Raw genomic sequence first — 16724 nt, forward strand, 5'->3', positions numbered from 1 at the left:
TGCCAGTGTATTTAGTTTTCCTGGCAGGAATAAAGCCTGTAGATGAACTAGGTGGCTCAAGGCTGTGCTCCACAGAGCCATGGCTAGTCAGCAGAGGGGTTAAGAATGGGTACCCCCCTGCTTGTTTATGTATACCACATAACAGTGGTGTTGTCCATCTTTACCATTAATTGTCCTGGAAGAATGTGGTCCTTGAAGGCTGTCAGAGCATTCTGTACAGCTAACATTTCTTTTTGATTGATATGCAGGTGCATTTCACTTGGGTTCCATTTGCCCTGAATGCACTTCCCTGCCAGGTGAGCCCCCCATACATAGTCTGATGAGTCTGTTGTTAGGGTTTGGGCGGCAGGGGGTAGAGTGAAAGGCAGTCCCTTGTTTTGGTGGCAGGCCTCTGCCCACCAAAGAAATTCTAACCGTAGGCAAGATATGATAGGAATCATTGCTTCTAGATCCTGAGAATGTTGACACCATAGGCTTTTTAGATACCACTGTAGTTTCCTCATATGCAGTTTTGCATATGGAATTAGTAGAATGCACGAGGCCATGAACCCCAAGGCTTGCAGTATTTGCCTTGCAGATAGCAGAGTTTTTGTGGCCACTAGTTTGAAGTAAGTTATCAAATTAATTTGTTTCTCTGGCATGAGGTAAGCCATCTGGGAAGTTGTGTTCAAGCTTGCTCCCAGGAATATAGTTTGTTGACAGGGTACCAGCTAGGATTTCTTTTCGTTTATGGTGTACCCCAGACAAGTTAACACCTTTTGTACAAATGCCAGATGATTCAGAAGTATGTCCTGGCTTTCTGCCTGAATTAGACAATCGTCCAGGTATGGGTATATTTGAATATTGCTTTGTCTGCAAAATGCAATGACTGGAGCTAGGCACTTTGTGAATACCCTGGGCGCAGTAGATAAGCCAAAGGGCAGTGCAGAGAACTGATAGTGCATGCAGTCTGCTTTGAAGTGTAGGTATTTTCTGCAAGATTCCCTGATTGGGATGTGCAGGTAGGCTTCCTTTACATCCAGTGTTGCCAACCAGACATTTTTGCCTATCATGGGAAGCAACTGGTGAAGAGTTAGCATCTTGAATTTTGGAATCTCCAAAAAAGTGTTTAGGATAGACAGGTCCGGGACAACAGAACGCCATGAGTTGTCTTTTTTGGGTACCGGGTAAAGTCTTGAATAGAAATCTTGTCCCTTTTCCTCTTCTGGTACAGTCTGAATAGCCTTTAATCTTAAGAGAGAAGAGTACTTGCTTTTGAGCCTCTGCCCACTGATTTGGGGGTAGATCTGGCCAACCGTTTGGGATTGGTAACGTGTGGAAGTGAAATCTGTATCCTTGGGAAACCCATTTGCCCTGGGTAATGAATTCCCAGTTTTTTGCTTGCAGAGCAATCTTTTCCCCCAAAGGAGCAGTCAGTTGTGAAGTGCTTGGAAGTTTTAAAGTTAAGTCATTGAGACAGCCTACCAAGGGAAGAGTCTTATTACTCCCTGATTTGGAAGTGGGAGCCCCCCACTGCTTAGTCCTGTGCGTACCCTGGGACTGAAGCCTGGGTGTTCTGCTGGTTCAGGGTTTGAATTGAGAAGGCTTGGAAGAGGCAGGAAAGGACCAATTTTTTGACGGTCAATGCCTACTAAATCTAGGAGGCTGCACTTGTAAGAAATATTTAACAGTTTGCATAGATTTAGCTTTTTCCTCCATCTTTTTAAGAACTACTACTGCTCTGTCGCCAAATAGGCGGTCCTGATTTAAGGGTGCATCCAGCAATTTAGTTTTAACATGATCTGGCAAAGATTGCTCCTTAAGCCAAGCATGCCTTCTTAGTACAGACCCAGTGACAGCAGACCGGCAAGATGCCTCTAGTGGATCAAAACCACATTGCAAAGTATGTTTCCAACCTGTTCAGCAGAATGCATTAAATCCTGTAAATCCTTATTTTCAGCACAATCAGGAATCAAAATCATTTTCTGTTTAAGCAATCCAATAATATGCTGTTGATATTTTAACATATGAAACTGGCAATTTAAGGCCCTGATGGCCAAGATTGCAGAGGTGTATACCTTCTTACCCCATCTATCCAGGGCCCTGGAATCTCTATTAGAGGTGGTAGGAGTTTTGGCAGTAGCAGCCTTAATGCCCTTGGGTCCCTGTGAAATGGTCTCAGGATCCACAGTAGGATTTTTAAAAAGGAACTTGTGAGAATCAGGAACCCTGTAATATCTATCAGGTTTTCTGGGAGCAGGAGGTAAAGAGTCAGGGGTCAAGCTAGATTCCAAAAAGGCATCGTCAACAATGTCCATCACAGGAGGGATAGCTAAAGGCCTGTGTTGGGGCAGAAGTAAGAAATCTCTAAGCCTTTTTTTAGAATTGGAGTAATCCTGGCTTTCCCAGTGAAAATGCTCCCTAAGAGTAAGCAGGGTTTCACCAAAGGAAAAATCTTCTGGAATAGAAGCAGAGGGAATAGAGTCCTCTGCATGAGAATCCTCATAGGTAGAGAAGGGTAAATACTAGTCATCAGAGGAGACAGAAATTTCAGAATCCTGGTCAGAAGTATCATAAGAAAATTCAGTCCTAGGTCTCTTAGAGGGTGAAGATTGGCTTCTCCTGATTAAAGTAATAAGGTCTTCAGCCATTATGATAATTTCTTTTTTAGGCATAGAGGCCTGACCATGCAGTCTGAGCGTCGGTTTTCTAGACATGGTTCGAGTTTTAGGCCTAGAAGTAGAATATAGCGTCAGTTTAATATGTAAGTCAGTAGGCCTGAATACACCCTCAGAAGCTGGTGCCTGCACAGCAGCTCCGGACCCATCCAAGGTAGAGACATCCGCAGGATCCACAGTTGAAGCATCTCGCGGCATACCGGACTCTAAATGGGTCTGAGTAGAGGCCTGTGAATCTGAAGTAGCGAGTATCAGGGGCTGCGAAAGCGCCTCACTGAGTACCGGCGAACTGTCAACTAGCTTAGGAGAAGTGTCGTCGGCAGCTTTGGACTTGGGTGGCCTGTCTCTGTCTTTATCTTTGCATTTTTTCGGAATGTCGGTAGTCGGGTGGCTTACCTAAGACATATCTGGATAATTGAACCGAGAACCAAAATATTTAGAAGCGAAAATGTACCGATGACAAATAGTTCGCGGTTTAAATAAGGCACAAAACCGACAGCGAGATATGTCATGGTCAGGGCCTAGGCAAGGAATACAGTACGAATGAAAATCTTTATGAGGTATTTGCTTTCCACAGGAAATACAATTACTGACTTTTACTGACATTGGTTTAGAGCAAGAAAAAGTTTCCCCAACAGGGTACTTTGGTTCTGAAACTCGAAAACGAAAATTTCAGGAGTCAGCCGACCAGCACTTGAGAACTGCTTCTGCTTCAGGCACCGCACGGCAAGAAAGATTGATGTAGTGGCGTCGGCTGCATGCTTTATACCCCTGACTACCTGACGTCACGAAAGATGAGACCGCAACCGACGCAGGACCCAAGACTTTGATAATCAGGCCGACTGAGGGCTACTGCAAGCAGATAACCCAAATGTGAGGACTGCAACAGTGAAACACGAAGAACATCACAGACATTCTGTGAAGTCTTCCACCCCCCCATAAGACCACATGGCTCTCAAGACTGAAAGGTCATAGTATTTCTTAAAGTTTAGAATTAAACCCTCAATCATGTCTCCATGAGGAACTAATGGTAGGGCATGCCCTAGGTCTCCAAATGGAACCAAAAACCCAGCTACAGGCTTCTAGAACTTTTCAGATGACTGTACCAAGTTAGCCATTGTAGTATGAGATATTATTCTGTCCAAACAATTACATCCATTCGTGGATAAGCAGATGTCTTTTCTGTGACTCCTGGCATCTCCTACCGGAGCCAGCTGGAAGCTTAGATGATCTGGCAGACATAGACGTTAGCCCAGCACCAAAATGGGAGCTAAAAGTGCCTCAATGAAACAGAGATGTAACACAGACCAAATTCACAGAAGGTTTCCACAACCACCCAAAAGAAGGAGCAATCCATAACTGAACATTAAAATAAGACAAGATACCAGATAGAGAACAACAACCTTTATCTCAATACCAGAAAAAAAAAAAAACAAGCCAACATCTGCCTTTCTATCCTACTGTCTCAGCTGAAAGAGAGCAGGAGGTGATTCTCCGAGAATCGGACAGAACTTGATATATGGACTGGCCCACATCTATAAGTTCAACCATGGCTTGATAACTGGATCCATCCCTCCTCCACCAGAGGTCCATAGAAGCAGACCTAAGAGACTAATTAAAGGATCTCACTTCCCTGAAAAAAAAATAATGCAGTAGCCCAGCCTGGAAATCATAAGGATTCTTGGGAGGGCAGCCGTATCCACACAGCCCCCTGACCAAACAGGTAAATGTTCAGTGGACTACCTTCCACAGCCTTGATGGGGAGGTACTAGACAAAACAGCTTCCACTACCAGGAAGGTATTCAGAAAATCTCATGACCCCCAAAGAAACAATCAGAAGCCCAGGAAAGCCCCCCCCCCCCAAAAAAAAATAAAGGTATTACCAATTGCCAGACAGGATGATTTGCAGAAGTGAAGACCAGACGGACATTCAGTGAACAGCCGCCAAACCAGGGTCACAACCTTGCAGCAGGCAGAAAGGAGTCCAGATGTATCGAAAACTGCCCCAGCCCCTTAAAGGCCTCAGCCAACTGGTAAAGCAGGCTGCCGAGATACTTCAATGAAAGTGAAAACAGTCTAAGCTTATCCACACCCAACCCATCAAGGCCAAGCACAAGTGATCCTCTTCAGGTGAAGGGGTAAGACATCCTTGCTAAAAGCAGAGAAACTTTAGACAAGAGTGAAGGAATTTTGCAGCTGCTGAAAGCAAGCCCAATGGACTGGCAACAAAGAAATCAGAGGGAACTCTGCAAGGAACCTCCTTTCCAACTTAAAGGATTCCAGGCAAGGCTATCTATTACCAACATTCCAAAAAGGTACGCTAAAAGGACACTTTTCCTCCAGATTTCCATGCAAGTAAGGATATGGGTACTGAAGGACCTTAATACATCCCCACCAACAGCAGATTAACCAAAGAGTTAAACATGTTATCACATGGGGAGGGGCAAATACAGCAACCCCCCCCCCATACATCCTCAAAGAGAGGAAGGGACTTATGCCAAGGTCTTCTAAATACAAGGAAGAACCTTCTAAAAGGCAAGGATAAAAGGCCATTCAAGTGCAAAGGAAGAAAAGAAAGGCTCTTCCCTCACCCAGTAAAAGAAGGTAACTCCATCATACAATGGGTAATCACATTTAGGCCTACTCCACAGCTCTAAAGAATACCCACAGAGGAAAGAAGGACAAACATGAGCACAAGAATGGAGGATCTCCCCCTGAAACCTGCTCACCAACTGCTGTACACGGTATATCTTGCAGTGCAAATGAGAAGAGCTGTTCCCGTGACCTGGATAGTCGGGGTCAAAGAAAAGAAACAGCTAGATATCCTAAAGAGAGTGCAGCAAGCAAATGCGACAGAAGTAAACAAGGAACTCTCTGCAGGACTTTTTTTCCTGGAGAAGCAAGAAATCAGATAGCGAAGACATGGTCCCCTCACTGAGAAGATGGCATGCATATAACAAAAGAATACTATGAGGATTTCTTCCCTTCCCTTAAATTTAAATTATTTAGATTACTTATAATGCTATCAGAAAACATGTCCCTGTCAAAAGAAGTGTCTAGTAGAAGGGTGACCAGGCAATCCCCTAGGGTAATCACAGCAAGTCCATCCACCTCAAGCAAAGGCTATGTTTGGCAATCTAGAAAAAACATCTACCTCATATAACGACATCATAGTGTCCAAGGTGAGACTGGGCCAACAGAGCAACAGAAAGGAAGAAAACCACCTGCTTGCTATTCCTACACTCTGACAGGGCTGCCAATAATACCAGTACTGAACTGGCCAGAATCTGACAAGTGATTTGCACAAGCTAGGGGCTTTAAGCTCCAAAGCGGCAGAGGAACATGGTTTCTTGCCAGATCTACCCCTCATTTTGGGCCACCCTGTATGCTAGATGGGAGGAAATACAAAGCTCTTACTGCAAATGTTACAAAGCCTACCAAGATCATGCAGGAATAACTACTCAGATGTTTAGAAAATGCTATTATTCCAATAGGAGTTAACACTTCAGAAGCACTCTATGGGATTGCAACAGCAAAATAAGGAAAACATCCAAACTTTCACAATAACATCATAAGGCTGTCTGCAAGGAAAATTATGACTTGGAAACCCAGTGATTACTTCCCCCAAGAACAACCCAGTGCAAGTAATATGTACAGCCTCATGAACAACATAGATTCCTCAATAAAGGCATCATCTTCCAAAAAGCTCAAGGAATTAAGAGGTGCCAAGGCTTTATCCATCTCAGAAATAAAGGCCAAAGTAACCGCACTTCTTACCTTATCTCAAGCAATCAAGAAGTAACTATAAAGGAAACCCCATGGCCAGTGTGAGCTTTGCAGTCTGAACCGCACGCAGACTCACATGATCATGAGATAATCAAATGAAAGTTATGCACAGTGGGGCTTGTGTATAAACAGAAGAGGCTTGCTGGCATTCAACAGAGATCCCTACGTATGAAATTCGATGCCTGTTTCAGTCAACTGCCTAAAGTCTGAAGTCTAGGTTATGGACCCTCACATATCATCATCCTATGGTTCCTTCTCTAGTGAGGCCATCCAGTCTAGATGGGATGCAGGACACCCTATAAGACAAAGCTTTAGCTCCCGAGTACCTTCCATTCCGTGTCCAGATGACTTGAATGGTCTTTTTCTGTGATAAGGCTGGGCATAAACAAGGATGAATTTATCTCACTGGGAGACAAGACTGAATGAACATGTCCAGATGCATTCTGGCTTCAGGTCCTCCACGGAAAACAAAGATCAGAATGGGATAGAACCCATCCGCTGACAGGCCCAGGACAATAAAAACCCAGCCCTAGGAAGACTAATGCCTTGCCTAACTATACAACCGACAGGCAACCATGTGTTAAATGGCAAGTTTCTCTCAAACTACCAGACTAAAAAAACAGGAGTCGCACAAGGGTCTAGGACCCCTCCTCTTTAACATCTTTATTAATAACCTACACACACAGCCTCCCTTCAAAGCTCTATTATCCAATACTCTCACAATTCTGCCATCATTTCCTCCTCAAACAGCATACAAAATCTTCTACAAATAACCCAAAATGGCTTTACTTCAATAGAGCCTTGTTTCAACAAAGCACAAAGAACAATTACTACTCAACCCCAATAAAACTAAACTCCTGCTCTTCACACCCAAAACAGCCTCACCTGATTTTAAAATATACTCACAGAATAAAACAGAGACAGAAACTGTAACAAGTGCTAGGTTATTAGGCATTACCATTGATAACAAACGTACATTCAACCAACACTTACAAACCTCTATTAAACAAACACATTCCAAATTAGGGATGCTGTACTGGCACAAAAACTACATGGACATCACAACCGGAAAACCCCTAGCCAGCATCTACTGACTCCTCCTTTACTATACGGAGCCCCCATTTTCACAAATCTACATACAATACCTTAAAATACATTTGAGTTATGCTATAACAAGATTGCTACATTTGCCAAAGGTACAACCTATTGCTCTCACCACTGCAATGCTCTTACAGAATGTAAATTGCTAGAATTCCCTCACTACCTAGACTTTCTGCAACTAACTATTGCATGCAAAATAATATACAAATCAGAAAGTTCTCCATCCTTGAAAACAATTCTGCACGCTTGTAGTCCTACCAGAACTCTCCATTCTGAAAACAATTAATAACAGTACACAGACCCAATAAAAGAGCCTGCCAGTGCCTCTACTCTTATCCTATTGCTAAATTATGGAATGCCGTACCTACAAATATTAGTTCTATAGAAAGACCCAAATATTTCAAGAGTGCACTAAAAAAATCACCTTCTTAACTCACATATCTGCCCCTGCTCCAGAGTCAATAGATAACTTTATACTTCCAAGTGTACCCCCCAACCTCTACACCCACTCACATCACTCACCCTCTGACCATCCTACACCTGCTCAATACACCACCTACTTCTAAAACTTACCCAACTTCTCTAGTCAATCTTCTCATCACCTATCTCATCCCCCATTCCACCCTGGTCCACCACTAATAAAAATGTCTCTATGCACTCTCCTAGCCAAAACTACCAAGGCAGACATATCTTAACCTTAATACCCTCTCCTCATACTCTACCTTTAATACCACAACCTCACACCTTACCTACAACAGCCACTTCTGCCTGTGCAAGCTGTCACCGTACTACATAACAGTTTACGTCTTTGTACTGTACCACTAATCCTGTGATATTAAACCACATCACACCGCTGTTTACTTATTAATGGAAAACTACCGGCTGATGTATAAAATGTCATCCATATACCCACACATAATTGTCTACAACTTTATATGTATACATACAATTTTTTAATTTACTGTTACTTATTACTGGAAAACTATTTGTTTATGTATGAAATGTCTTCTACTTGTCCATGTATAACTGTCTACAACTTCGTATGTACATGTAAAATTTTTACAATTCTAAAATATATATAAAAAATCTTTGTGGAGCTTTTCTCCCTGGGCCTTTGCTGGAAATGGGTTCCTGACCCAGTCAGACTTTCCCGGTCAACAAATAGCCAATCCTCCAAGCAAAGTGGCATCACAACTCTGTCCCACCCAAATGGTGATGAGAGGGATCACCCCACTGGTCCTACAAGCAACCTCTTTCAGCTTTTTTTTAATTTAGAATTGTCCCAGACAATAATCCAATGACAAGTAAAGTAGGAAACATTTTATGAGTGACAGTAAAAGATCAAGATGTGAACTGCACAAGCAGAACAAATGCACTTCAGTAGCAATCTGTGACATAGGTTGTGTAAGTCAAAGGTACACATCTGACCCCAAGCTAAGGGGCTTCCAGAAACAGATGGTGAATGCTAACTGCGGAAAGGTAACCCCAATCAAAGACTTTATCAAAGAAGGATGTTCAGATCTGGATCTTTTACCATGATTATAACTTCCTTCGGAAAACACCTCCTGCCAAAAAAATGGTTTTCATTCCTCTTCAATCCAGATCCTGTCTCTTACCCAGTCGTGAAGTTGTGTGATGCTTGCAACGGGGCATTCAGGTTGTTAATGGTGCTTGCCCATATGTGTTTCCTCTTCATAAGAGCAAAAGGCCCTTTTGAAGATAAAATCTGTTGCACTGTTTTATAAGAAAACATCACCCTTTTGCTACATGCCAATACACAAAAGAAAAGCAAAACACACTGTTGACTTCCCAAATAATTCTACATATGCCATCTGCAATGGCAACCATGTGGGCATACAAGGACACAAAGCATAGGTAATCCATCTGCAATAAAGCATCAGATTCTAATCCACTACTGAAAATTCACTATTCAAACAAGCAGTCCACTTTCCCACAGTAAAGGTTAGAATAGTAACACAAAGTTTGGAGTAAGATAGATGAAAGGAAATGTCAAGAAGAGGCGAACAGTGAATGTTGAACACTGCTGTTTGCCTTAAAAGTTGTTTTTGAAATGGGCAGGCACCGTACATCTCAAATGTGTGTGTGTGTGTTGGGGAGACTAGCATCGAACGTTATATATCAATTCTGAGATTGCCGTACCTCAGATGAAAGGAAATACTCTGAGAAAGAGCAATCTTGGAGTTTGTATATGTCAGTCAATATTTTCAGCCATTCGGTTTTGATACTCTAGGTCTCGCACTAATGAGTCTCTGGATAGCAAACAGTTTTCATATATTTATATACAAATATGCACACAAACACACATCATACACATATATAAAAGCAAAAAAAATGCACATATAAGAAGATAGACCACGTGAGGTCATAGGTTCAGGGGACTGGGCTAATAGTTTAATAGCCCTTCAAACCTAGCCAAAATAACCCAATTTTACCCAATATATGGTCCCTAGGGGTAAGGGAATAGCATGGATTTGTGCCTATGCCTTGAGTATCTTACTGACTGCCATATCCATAAGGGACACAGACACTACCCCAAATGTGAATTTGTGATTTCCCATCCATTGATCCAAACTGTGTTTAAAGAGGGTCAGGGAAAGGCTCTGCTTAATGTGAATTGGAGGCCTGTTCCAAACAAGGGGCAAACTCGAGACACATACCTGTCTCTCAAGCTTGTTTTGTTTGAGTTGCTAAGTTCAGATCCATCATGCTGTATGACTTGCGGACGTGTAGCAGCTCCACCACAGCTCAATTTGTGAGTGCTTTGTACATCAGACATAGGTCACCCCTTAATAGTCAATAGAAGACAGAGTAAAGAGATAGGGTTTTTAGTCTATCCACACAGGACATGTTATTTACAGCCTGCATTTTCTTTGTGAGGAAACTCTGTGGTAGCTCCACCTGCTGCAAGTGCCTAGTCAAGTGCATGCCAAACGATACAGTGTACTCTACTGTTGGTCTAATGAGGGCCGAGTACAGAGGACTATAATTTCCTTGGATTTGGACGCCACACCTTTACTTATAAATTGTGCTACATAGAAGGACTTCCTTACCACTGTGGAAAATCAAAGCTCAGGCTACTATCTTCTATCTATCTGTGTACCTAGATCACTCACCTCTGAACCTCCTCTTAGGGGTGTGTTGTTGATGTTGCAATATGCAGTGGTATTTGACTTCTCAAAGGGTGTGATAATGCATTTTTTTCAAATTTTGTTTTAGGCCATGGTTCCTCCACCAATCTTTTGTCTAATCTAGACCCTCCTGAAGGATATCTACAGCACTGAAGGGTTAGGTGATTTCCCCCAGCTTGCAGTCGTCAGCAAACTTTTGTCATCCAGAGGCCTTCTATATTAGCCTTGACTTCACAGACGTATATTCCAAATAGGAGTGGTCCCAGCACTAAGCCCTGTCGCACACCACTACTAACTGGCCTCTACCTGGATCTGGATTCACCCACTTTGACCACATGTCCTGTGAGCCAATTGGCTATCCATCTGGTGATACAGGGATTTATGTCCAGTTTTGTGAGTTTATTTATAATACCAGAGTGTGGAACTGTGTCAAATGCCTTGGTCAGGTCAAGGTAGGTGGTATGTACTCTGTTTTACCCTCATCCATGACCTTAGTGACTTTCTCAAAGAAGTCCACCAGATTAAGTAAGCATGACCTGCCCTTAAGAAATCCAAATTGAGTCGGGTAGTGTTTTGATGTTTCCTTTGTCATTTATCAGGTCCATGATTATTCTTTCTATGGCCTTACATATAAGACCACTCAAACTTATGGGTCTGTAATTTCCCAGGTCAGTAGATGATCTCTCTCTATGCAGAAGGATGACTGCTGCTGTTCTCCACTCTATTGGGGCAAAGTCAGTCCGGAGACTGCGGTCAAACAGAGATGCTTATGGGCCTGATAAGTCCTGATTTAAGCTGTTTAAGAGGTAACCTGGTATATTGTCAGGCCCCAATGAAGCCATGTTTTAGCTTTATAAAGTGCAGTGGCAACCTATTCTTTGGTGATAATTAGCAGTGGAGTGATGGGGGACATTTCTTGGGGGAGAACTGGGGATGATAGGGAGGTGAAATTTGAGCTGATTTTTGTCAGTCAGCAGATTTGCTAGATATTCCAGCTGACTATAGGTGATGCCCCCTACAACTAATTCTGTACAATTTTAAGGTGTTGCCCTTAAGACTGCAGACATAACTGAAAAATGCCTTATAACTTCCTTAGCCTTGGAGGCTATTTTTACCTCAAAGTCTGCTTTCAGAGACCTGACTAGTTCCGTGATTAAGACTAATGAGGGGCTTTCTGCTCGGTTGTGCACATTCCTCCTTACTTCTCGACAAGATTTTCTTTGTTTTTTTGTACATCTTATTAATAACAGGGATCCACCAGGGTGGTTTGTTTTTGCAGTTTGACCTGGGTTTATTTCAATTTGGTACTGCTGTCTCTATGCAGTTTATATGGTCATACATGGCTTTTGTGTATACCACTGCATGGTTTTCTATATTTTCTGGATTTGGGGGAGCTTGAAATGTAGTTATGCCAACCCTTAATAGAGGGTAAATTTACCTTACAAAAGTTCTTAAAGTTTTTGAGGTTAGGTGGGGGGGACTGGTGTTACATTTACTTCAAAGCAGACTGCTTTGTGATCTGATCTTACCACTGAGGACATCACAAGGGAGGACAACACTCTCCCATATTTGGGAGTACCAGATCTAGGATATTAGTGGGGGTGCAGACTAGCTGCAACATGGCATATGAATTTACAAAGTGAAGAAATCTTTGGCCCTGCATGTTAGTGGTAGTGTATGCCTCCCAATTAATGGAGGAGTAGTTAAAAATCACCCATGAGTATGGTATTGGGTGGATGTTGTGTGACTCTAGTAACTTCAGGTATGATGCATGGGGGTTTCCTGGTTCAGGGTGGGGTACCTGTAGCTAGCAAGAATATGGTAATGGATTTTTCTCATGGTTAGTTGGACACGGAGAAGCTCAAGCAGGTCATATTATTTGTCCAACCTTGAGGTTTGCTTATCCTTTATGTAGAAAGATACACCTCCGCCTTTTGTTCTTTCATGTTCACTGGGTGGTTGAACATATGAAAAGCGAAATAGCCATGCACTGCCGGGGTGCTTTCCATGGCTTTGAACCATGTTTCGGTAAATGCACAGATGTCAGTATTCTTCAAGGTAAAGACAGCTTCCTGAGAGTGCAGTTTCTTGTTGAAACTCCTAGCATTGAGCAGTAACACCTTTAGGTTGTCCTGAGTAGCTTTTGATATGTCGGACGTTTTGTCTGCTTGGCAATGCCTAAAAATGGCACTACAGGGCTGGATAATGAAGGGTGAAGACCATCCCTTGCAGGCTGATAAGTACTGGACACCTTTGGAAAGGCACCAGTAGCTAAACCAATTGTTAAAGTTGATCACTTTCTGCTGGTATAGTGGCATCACCCTTGAAGATGGTAGAATACTGCTCAATGTTAAGCTCATACCTGCCTGTGATACACATTTTGAGAGATCAATTAGGTCTCTTTTCATATAGTCCAAGGAGGTATGCCTCAGGTCATTCACGCCCACATGGCCTATGACTGGGGTAAGTGACTTGAGTGCTTGCAAGATCTGGCAAATTCTGACCCCTGACAGGCAACTAACTGTAACCTTCTCCTTATCCAGCCTGGTAAGGGGGACATTAGTGTGTCTCACAATGGAGTCTCCTATGACCAGAAGATTGGGTTGTGGAGTATTTCACCTTATGAGCTTGGTAGTTGTGACATAATGAGCTGTGCCTTCAGGTGTTGTGATAGGCACTGTCTTGTTTGTGTACATGTGGAGTTCCTAAGGACTGCGCCTGACAGGCTTTTGAGGTTTGGGTAAGTTACACATGAGTACCTCCACATATGTGAGTCTGTGTCCTATGTGTAGTACAGTGAGTGATGTGTGTGAGTCGCTGACAACCTGCTTGTTGCTTTTTGGGTCTGTATGTGAGAGTCTACCCTCCATGTCAATGTGTAACTATATCCCTCACACATTGTATTTGTCTGTTTGAGAATTAAGTGGTTGTCAGTGTATGTAAGGCAATTGTTACATTGTCTCAGGATGCCCATGTCCACCAAAGCTGGATGTAGAGATAGCAGGACAGTGCCCATCCATGGTTGTAGGTCCTAATGTGTACTTGCAATGGAGTGGAGTGGAGGAGGTTTGCAACTGGATGAAGGAAGGGTGCTTATTTGGTGCACTCTACACCTAACCTAACCAGCAATGCTGCCCATTGCCCAAATCAGATGGTAGACCTAAACAGTCCTAAATGCATAAATACTGCTCACCGTGCAAACTAGTTACCCTGTAAGTAATGTGAGACTGAGGTAAAGTTCTGAGGTGGTTTTTATAAGGAAATTTCAACTTCTGGTGATTGGGTGTATACAAGGCACCAGTAACAGCCACTACTCAAAGAGCAACTTCTTGCAAAGGCAAGGCTTGTATACAATCAGAAAAAAAGCAAGTTTTACACTAACTATGCTCTAAGGTCAATCAGATAAGCACACAATGGGCTTTCCACCAGCAATTCTCAACTGAAATAGGTGAAATCAGCCCTCTCCTGCCACAAGAGTGCAGATTTTGACTCTCTTAATGGTAAATGACTAGTTTGGAACCCATTTGTTAAAGAACCTCAAACAGATGCCTAATACTAATTAAGAAACACTAGATACAATGTATTTCAGTGTAGAATAGCACCCTTTACAGTAGTTTGAAAATGTGACTTTAAACTTTAAAGAAGTGCGAAAAATAAATAGCATAAGAAACTTTCACAGTATAATGAAAATAAGCAATGTTTCCAGATGTTTGTATCTGTACAGGATACTGGCACAGCAAGCAGCTACATGAAAATGTGCTGAATTTGTACCAACATTGGAAATATGGAAACTGACTACAAAGGCCTCTAGCCAATAAAATGGCCACACTTAGATCCCTTTTGTGTACTTCCCAGTTCAGATATACCAGGAAAACACTTACTGCCATTAGATGAATAATCCCTATCTTCCTAATGTAAAAGCACAGTGAAAGTGAGTCCTGAGTGAAAAGCTACCACAAACAAACTTAAAACGTAAGGAAAGGCAATATATAATTCAAGATTACAGCAGTGTATTTTAAACAGCTTATAAAAGTATGATTATTCAATAAAAGTACTTTGCAGAAATCAGCCAAAAGTCAATTATGCAGAATTCATAAAGGCACTAAAAACAAATTCACCTGATTAATAAGCCCTCCAGCCAATAAAGCAACTACATGGAGCAACCTCTAGTGCGTTTCCCCAACTTACACAGACAAGACTACCTCCCAGTGTCACTAGCTGGAAAATCATCCATCCTTTTGATGTGAAAGCAAAGAAAAGAGCTTGCAAGAGTGTGAAAATACACTCCATTACATAACAGCTAGCGAGATAATGATTTCAGAGCAGGTAAATCAGTAGAACAGGCAACGAGAGGCAAAATGCACTTTTTCTTTTCAAAGTAAGCACAAGGAAAGGCAAATAAATTCCAGATATAAACAGCGCTGCGGAAAGGGAGGAGCTTATGAAACGCACTTTACAATAAGGATGGGCAGCTTACAAATCCTCAAGTTTAAGAAGCACACTGAGGTATGGAGAGTGCGTGGGAAAAATAACCAGCATGCAGTCTCCAACAGTGCTTATAGTTTTTGCAGGCTTTGAATCTCGTCAGAAAAGAAAAAGCCAAATATATTCTCTGTGTATTTAAGCAGGTCAGTGTCCTTTAAGACCCTTGCATTGCTGGATTCAAAATATGCAAGTTAAAGTTTGGTGAGCACTTTCACCCTAAGTCATCTGACCATTAGACTCATATTAAATCTATAAACCCTAAATGAAATCTAAGAATAAATGCAGTAAACAACCGATCTGGAGTCTAGATGAGAAAAATCAATCAAAAGGACATCCGAAAAGTAAAGGACCTCTTAAGGGTCCAAAACTGAATGAGGGAACAAATGTTTCCTGCTCGGCCTTCAACTGAACGCAGTGTTGCTAAGTCCAAGCAAGGTGTCTACGACAAACACCTGAAAACTTTCTCCCATATAAGCAGGTGCAAACAGTGCAATTGTAATAAACACAGCAGCCCACATGAAGGGAAAAAAGTTAACAAAGCTGTTCTTTCTTTGCACATCTTTGTTGTAAGCATTAGTACGTATCAAACAAAAACATTTAGCTATAATGCTTGTACCTAGTAGTGTGTTCATGAGGTAATTCTGTTCAATAAAAGGAAATTAAAAAAGTGAATTACAGTAGGGAATAAACACGGACATGCAGAAAGCACAGACAGCATGAAGATGTATTCCAGTTCCCATTTCCCCGAGACACAAAACAATGGGCCGGATTCAATAAAGCCCACACTAAGTGTATACTGTTCTAAGTGAACAGACAACACAGACCTAACACACCATCTTCTTCCTCCTAATTTCAGTTTTCCTGCTGATATCCTTGCAGCTTTAAATATTGCCAAGGATTCATCAGGTTACCGCAAAGTGCAGACTACACGTACACTTAATGTAATCTTACTGAGTGACTAGAAAGTAAAAACAATGTGATAAGAATTTTATTGAATACATATCGTGTACACTTAGTGTACACTTAGCATAGGCTTTATTGAATCTGGCATAATGTTAATCCTCAATGACCTAACCATATACCAAGTTGAATACTCCAACAGGTCTCCTGTCCAAGTCCGATACACAGGTCTATATCAGATAATCAAACTTTGAAAAGTTCGAACACCATATGGTCGAGACCATATGATCGAACTCTTAAAAGTTCGAAAATCAAATAAAAAAACAAAAAACAAACAAAAAAAAAAAAAAAACAGAAAAAAAACTACCTGAAAGCTTAAGCAGGGGGGCAAGCCCCCATTCACCCCCCACACCCCCCACTCTTTAAATATACCACCTCCAAGATTGCACTACAGTGCAGACAATGGAAAACTTCCATTGCGACACTGTACGGGGATCTCCGTTGAAACGTTCAAACTTCTAAAAGTTCGATCATATGGTGTCGACCATATAACGTTTGAACTTTTAAAAGTTCAACAACATGATAGGAACCCAATACACTATACAAAGAGCAACACAAACAGTATATCAATATCCCTCAGTCTTAC

At 42.0% G+C, this 16724-nt stretch overlaps 1 protein-coding gene across 1 annotated transcript in view; it reads right to left on the reverse strand.

Moving 5' to 3' along the window:
* The window catches only part of DEPDC5 (DEP domain containing 5, GATOR1 subcomplex subunit), a 2513958-nt gene that overhangs the window by 1864852 nt on the left and 632382 nt on the right, over window positions 1–16724 (reverse strand). The gene's annotated exons all lie outside the window — the stretch shown is intronic.

Source organism: Protopterus annectens, chromosome 4.part0, assembly GCF_019279795.1.
Source record: "Protopterus annectens isolate FY-2018-M chromosome 4.part0, PAN1.0, whole genome shotgun sequence".
Taxonomy (NCBI): Eukaryota; Metazoa; Chordata; order Ceratodontiformes; family Protopteridae; genus Protopterus; species Protopterus annectens.